Source organism: Hyalella azteca, unplaced genomic scaffold (assembly GCF_000764305.2).
Source record: "Hyalella azteca isolate HAZT.00-mixed unplaced genomic scaffold, Hazt_2.0.2 contig10018, whole genome shotgun sequence".
Taxonomy (NCBI): domain Eukaryota; kingdom Metazoa; phylum Arthropoda; class Malacostraca; order Amphipoda; family Hyalellidae; genus Hyalella; species Hyalella azteca.
Window position 1 is genome coordinate 15,382 of NW_025940071.1, and position 7,647 is coordinate 23,028.

A 7,647-nucleotide genomic window follows, 5' to 3' on the forward strand; every position below is an offset into this window, starting at 1 on the left:
TCCGAATCTGCGAAAAAACATCGACACGGTATTTATATGAAATACTATGTTCTGCGAGATAACTTTATATAAGATATAACATTATTGCGATAAAGATTATATTATATAATATGTTTCTGAGAATACACTATGTCAGAGGGAAAATTATTTCCGGGATATTATATTTAATTATTACTATTGCTACGTATGTAGTCTTTCAAATAAGTGAAAGGATGTAATTTGGTCCACTGAGGTCAAGCGAACATCGATTGTTGTTCACGAGTTACAGACAACCGTACATGAATACCATAGCAAAATGATAGTTTGGATTTCCGTAAATACTCGTATAATAATAACGCTAATTGAAACGTTTAGGCGAACTTTTGGTTGGCGAATTATTAAAATAAATAAAGGCCCTAACATCGAGGTGATTAAAGTCACCTCAACAATCACCAGTAGCTATCACAACAGTCACCAGGAGCCACCTCAATGAGCACCAGCAATCACCTCTACACTCACCTGCCATTATCGCACCAGACTTCACTCACCATCTGGGACCACTACGGACTTCACTCATCGGCCGAGATCGCAACGGACTTCACTCACCCCCATTCACCACGCCGGACTTCCCTCACCACAACGGGCTTCCCTCACCACGCCGGACTTCCCTCACCACAACGGACTTCCCTCACCACGCCGGACTTCCCTCACCACAACGGACTTCCCTCACCACACCAGACTTCCTTCACCACAACGGACTTCCCTCACCACATCACCACGCCGGACTTCCCTCACCACGCCGGACTTCCCTCACCACGCCGGACTTCCCTCACCACGCCGGCCTTCCCTCACCACGCCGGACTTCCCTCACCGGCGTTCAGTCTGCGGCCGCGGACGCTCCACGCGACGCTGGGCGGCGGGTCGCCGCACGCCGTGCAGCGCAGGGACGACGCGGCGCCGACCGACAGCGTCTGGTGCTGCGGTGTGCCGGTGAACTCTACGGTCTCTGGATGAAATATAAAATATATACAGTCTATGTATAAAATATAAAATATATACAGCTTATGTATGAAATATTCATTAATTGACGTGGATTAACTACCAATTTTTTAAAGCTTAACGTGGGGTTGCTTGCGATAGATAATACTTGAAATTTGAAAGTTCAATTTTTCTGCTATCAAATCCCAGAAGCGTCAACCACATTGAGAAAGCCTAATTGCATCAAACTTTAGTTAATGCGAGAGAACTTATTATGTCAGACTAAACACCCAAGACACTGCCTTAAATATTATTAATCACTAGCAAAACCTTGAGTAACGAATTAATGTTCGGCTACATAAGACAGCCACGTCTCTTTGACATCCATGTTAAAAATCAACGTTAAAAGTCCCATTCAAAAACATTAATTCGAGAAAGTGAGCCTAGACCAGACAGCGACGTTACTGTGGACGTGTAGGAGGAAGCTGCGTGTGGTGGTGCGGCCGTTGATGGTAGCGTGGCATGTGTAGGGCCCCGCGTCCTGCTGCTCCACGCCCTCCAGTATCAGCGACACCTCAGTGCCGTCCAGCGGCTCCTCGGCGTAACATCTGTCGTCAGTGGCCTCATTGTCAAAATAGGTGCGTCTCATTGTCAAAATAGGTGCGCTATTGTCAAAATAGGTGCGCCTCATTGTCAAAATAGGTGCGTTATTGTCAAAAAATAGATGCGCCATTGTCAAAATAGGTGCGCGCTTGTAACTAAGATCAATCATTGACGGCTTTTCAAGCTAAGCTGATTAATAGCAGATGAAAAATCAGCCGTTACGTGAACTTAGTTCTCTACATGAAGGACGTTACGTGAACTTAGTTCTCTACATGAAGGAAGTTACGTGAACTTAGTTCTCTACATGAAGGACGTTACGTGAACTTAGTTCTCTACATGAAGGACGTTACGTGAACTTAGTTCTCTACATGAAGGACGTTACGTGAACTTAGTTCTCTACATGAAGGACGTTACGTGAACTTAGTTCTCTACATGAAGGACGTTACGTGAACTTAGTTCTCTACATGAAGGACGTTACGTGAACTTAGTTCTCTACATGAAGGACGTTACGTGAACTTAGTTCTCTACATGAAGGACGTTACGTGAACTTAGTTCTCTACATGAAGGACGTTACGTGAACTTAGTTCTCTACATGAAGGACGTTACGTGAACTTAGTTCTCTACATGAAGGACGTTACGTGAACTTAGTTCTCTACATGAAGGACGTTACGTGAACTTAGTTCTCTACATGAAGGACGTTACGTGAACTTAGTNTCTCATGATGTGGAGGATGTCTTATGATGTGGAGGATATGTCATGATGTGGAGGATGTCTCATGACTGTCTCTTATACACATCTAGATGTGTATAAGAGACAGCCTCCAGACGGTGGCGACAGGTACCTTTCTGTCTGAGTTTTGAACCAGAAATTGGAAACACGATATTAAGTAAAAAATTATACTTGCCTTGAAAAACCTTTAAAAGGAGTTTTTGAGCGAATTGTTGTAGGACACATTTCTGTTGTTTGAGTTCTTGTAGGACCAATCATTTGTTTCCGAATTGTTGTAGGACTTAAAGCACTAAATTGTCGGGATATTGAGCTAATGATGCCACGAGAAAAAGTAAATTCTTGTTCGAAAGCAAATTTTTCCTTATAATTCACGAATTTATTTTTACAAGAAACGAGAAATGAATTTTCACGACGAGAAATAATTTATTTAAGCATAGCGAGGAAATCTATGCCTAAAAAGTTCTGTGAGAAATTACGGCACGAAAAATTTTGAGTTACTCGAATAAGAATGAAATAAAAATCGTAATTATACAAAGGAAATTTAAATACTTATCAAAAGGAACAGTTGTAACCTAACCGATTTGTACATAATAGAATTTTGTATCCACAATAAATTCTACTCACACCACTTACCTCTTGTTGCTAAAAAATCGGCAGCATGAAATAGAAAAACGGATGAAATAAAGCGAAAATATTATTCAGTAATCAGTATTTCTACTCTTTGCTGTAGTTCGGCAGAAGCTTTTCTTTTATGCAGGTTTGATTGAAGACGAAAGCCTAAACTTAAGATAATTAATAAAAAACATGCTCTGCATGTCTTCAATCAAACCTGCATATTTCTATTCCGATATATCAAACATATCGGTGTCGTGCTCTATTACAGCCTTTATTCTATCGACTGCATTTAATTGATTTTCGCTATATTTTTATTCATTCAACCAATCTGTACGTATAGGTAAGAATCAGTGAGATGAACACAATTCATTGCTAGTCAAAACTTATTCTGCTGTGACGGGAAATATCAAGGAGCAATCATGGGTATTTTCAATCAGTATTCTTTCTGTCAAAACTAATTGTTTCATTGTCACTGCACGAATGATTTTACTATTAACATTTCATGCGTGCATTGGAAAAAAAGAAGAATTGTTCTATTAGAATTATTCTTGGAAAAACATCAAATAATTTTCAAAAATTGTCAGATTAACCCGGCGAGTAACTGATCAGTGGTCGAAACATTAGCCTATGTTCACTTCACGACTTTACGCCAATGAAGGTACCAGGATATAACTACTATCTAGCATCATTCCATGACCGGAAAGCGAATGAAAAATTGTTTCGTATAAGTTCAACTTGATATATTACGCCAATCAAACTTTGAAAATATAAAATTTAATCATGTCATGATCTTGTAAGTCTATGTCATGATCTTGAAACGCACACGCAAAAAATAAAGGATCATATTGCCCGAATAAGGACACACTTTCTCACTCACAGCAAGAACAGAGATATGATGTAGCGCTGATATACATTTTTGCCTGGTCAAACTCTGCCATGTTGACCCATTATAGGGTCAAAAGTGCATCGAGCTATTTGGGCAAAGAAGCCCGTTAAATTGCCATTAATCCTCCTTACCTTGTCTTATTCAAGGTTACACGGATAAAGCAAGGCCATATTGGCCATAAGGGCCAATGATAAAAGGCCATAAGGCCACAACAAATATTCGGTCATACTGTCCGAATAGTGACACACATTCTTAACACGTTGACTACGAAGTGGTACATATGCGTACCACGAAATTTATTTCTCCAGGAGGTAGTGGTACATAATTCAGTTTGCCCAAAATCGGCCAAATCCGAGAACAAAAAAGGCCAAAAAGGCCGATAATTCAATGTATACTAGTTTATTTGTAGGTTCCGCTATAAAAATTCCATTTATTTTCTTTTTACAGTATTTAAAATTTAATTAGGAAGTACCCCTATCATAAATTTTAGCCGGCCAACGCAATTGAGAAAAACTAAATCACGGAATTTGTCCGGAAAAAATAACCGTCTGGTAACCCTGCTTAAAAAAAGTACAACAAATGAAATAATTGTACAAGATAAAGCAATCGTAGTCAACGTGTTAATCACAGCTCGAGCAGAGAGCGGCCATTGCACAGACATGCACTTTTTTGATGGCCGAAATTTGGTCAGGAAGACTAATCCACTGGCGAAAAGTGCATCGCTATTTGGGCCAAAGTTTCACTCATTTTTCTGAGTGTAAGATTACTTCCAAGCCTTGATAAACAATTTATGTGTTATTACAACGTAATATAACCTGTCACTAACCTGTTAAGTCTGGTGGGCACTCGCTGGTCACTAGGACCTGTCCACCATATCCGATGCGAGGTGATGCCTCTGCCGCTCAGTTTGCACGTCACGACGATGTTCGAACCCGACGACACGTCTTGGGACTCGCTGCTCGGTACCAGCTCTATTGAGCCTGCCACGTAGAAAATAAAAATATTTATACAAAAATTACAAAATAAACATCATATTTTGGCTTGTAAATTTCTATGGAATTCTTGAATAGGTTAAATTTTTGTGCCATATAAATTTAGAAATATTTGGCAATGGTCTGTTGAAAATTCAATCAACTTGGCAAATAATATATTATCTAGTATAATTATGTAATTACTTCTACATGCCCAAGTGAATTAGACATATTTTTTTCAGATCACATTATTTTTAGTTACTCATTGAATAATTCATTATTTCCGGATATATATATTTGTTTTTTTTTGCAACAATAAATGGTTATTTTAATCGTAATAATAAATATTATTATTTTACTTCATTTAAGTTTATGAGTCAGATGGCTCTACGAAAATCTATTCATGAGCACAGGGTGAATTGTCTGAAAGTAAAGAAACACAGGCAAATTAAATAAATATGTAAGATATATTTTTAGCAACTTGTTACCTTTGAAAAATAATATTCTTGGTGCGTTTAATGACCTTCATTTTATAAGGGTTCTGTACGCAATTTACTTAAAATATTTTTACATCCCCTCATCCCTTGACTGTTTTCACCCGAATTAACGCGTAAATTGCATCAGCGGTGTTGAAGGTGTAATGGCACCAGGAGTAAATTAAATTGTTCAGATAATATGGTTTCAAAAGAAATCCACTTATTTATTTTAATGCTTACTTGCCTCGACTAAAGACCAGCTTCAAAGTTTCGGTAACTCAATTGCACCTGCGAGCGAATTCGAAAAATCTAAAGGGAATCCAGGATTTCAGCTATCGTAAAATCTGCTTTAAAATGGAAAATCTCATAAACCCGCTCCGATTTGCAACTTGAGATTAGTTCAGGCGCAGAGCGGAGGCTGCAAAATCCAAGAGATTTGGGTGATCGTACGATTACAACTCGCAGATTTTTGAATTTCTCAAATTCTGACGATCGCAAACGAGGCCATATTCGCGACGCCGTAGAGCTCCATGAGAGAACCGGCGACAGCAGCGGGTAACATTTGCTCCAGTGTTTAGTGCCGGAATATTTTACTGACCCGCCAGGCAAAGGATGTTAAAACAATGTTAAATTAAATGTTGAATTAAATTAAAACAACGTTTATTTAGCAAAATAATGTTTAATTCAATGTTGATGCGGCGTCAGGTGTCTGATGTGTGCAGGGTTCTTGATTATTATTAAACGTTTCATAAAATCTTATCGAGAACAAATGGATATTGAAGAACAGATTGCGATTTCATAGACAAAATTACTGAGACATACGTGAGATATTAGATTATCTTGCCAAATTTTTCAGAAACTCAAACTTAGAACCGATTTTAAAATTAGGTGGAACTTGACTTGAGTGGAGATATCCAAAGCTTTCAAATGAAGTTTTTAATACATATTCAAGAATGTTTCGAGTGCTTTAATCTATTGTCACCGGAGTCCAATCCAGGTCAACTGCATTGGCCTTTGTTCTCTTTCGATAACCTCTACTGTTTTTATATTAAGAACTCGGGTTACAGAATGAAATTTACATAAAACTAACCGTCAGATGATTCCGGCTAATGATGCCGACTTTATTCTAACTTATCCATCCAAAACACTTTTAAAATATTTTCGCGTCCTTCGGCAGCGTTTCGACGTTTGCTTTGATGTTGCTCCAGAAGTGTTTATGGCGGTTACAACGTTGAATTTTTGCGGTCATTCAGCCAAATGTAAAGCTTGAGGAAGAGTTTTGATATCCTGCTTTTAATTTATAATCACCCTACAAATTTCCTCCCTTATGCAAAAAGCAAGTAGCAATTATCGATAAAAGTACCAGATCCGCATCATTCCATTAAATTCCCCAATGAATTTCATTCCAAATTTTTATTCCCTTAAACAAACAAAAAACTTATTATAACAATAAAAACACTATTTTCAAATATTGGAAGATGCTTGACAAAAATTTTTTTCCCTATGGATGTAACCACTTTCTTTTGTCACAATATTCAGGATCATGCAGCAGTCACGAAGCTTTACCAACTCTCAATAATTTAGGGTACCGATATATTGAATATAAAGGATATAAATATAAAGTTATTTGAGATATAAAGGATATAGAGCTCATTGCAAGGCGTAATATGCGCGTCAACTGCGCAGACATTCGATGACTTGATACCGACAAAATGATATCGATAAAAATCCAATTAAAAATATTATTTTAACGGATGTTATATGCATAGAAATACTAACAAAAGTAGATAAATACTAAATAAAACAAGCACAAGAAGACAATGAAAAGTCAATTAATGCAGACTTCGTCCAGCACATAACAATAATTTCGGCAACTTACTCGACAAAAATACAATTAATATTATAAATTTTATTCTTATTATAAATATTATATTCATAAAGAATACTAACAAAATTAGATAAATAACAAACAAAACAAGTACAAGAAACCAATGAAAAGTCAACTAATGCGAAATTTGTCCTACACGTAACAATAATCTCGGCATGTGTGTGTAACTTACTCGACAAAAAATACAATTAATATTATAAATTTATTCTTATTATGAATATTATATGCATAAAGAATACTAACAAAAGTAGATAAATAACAAATAAACAAGCGCAAGAAACTGATGAAAAGTCAACCAATGCAGGGTTCGACCAGCAAAGAAAAAAAAATATCGGAAAGAATACTAAGAAAATTAGATAAATAACAAACAAAACAATCACAAGAAACCAATAAAAAGTCAACCTAAGCAGAGTTCATCTAACAAACAAAAAAACACTCGTAACTTACGCAGGACCGTTACGTTGATCTTGAACGAGTCCACGTGTGACATACGAGGTGAGATCTGCCTCGAGTGACACGTGT

The 7,647-nt window shown here is 37.4% G+C and overlaps 1 long non-coding RNA gene across 1 annotated transcript; it reads right to left on the reverse strand.

Annotated features, from left to right (window-relative positions):
* Window positions 1-950: 950 nt before the first annotated feature.
* Window positions 951-4,661, reverse strand: LOC108674818. Its single transcript, XR_001931066.2, has 4 exons — window positions 4,617-4,661; window positions 2,923-2,931; window positions 1,423-1,565; window positions 951-985 (listed from the first exon to the last, which is right to left on the reverse strand). It is a non-coding gene; the product is annotated as an uncharacterized LOC108674818 (long non-coding RNA).
* Between the last annotated feature and the right edge of the window lie 2,986 nt (window positions 4,662-7,647).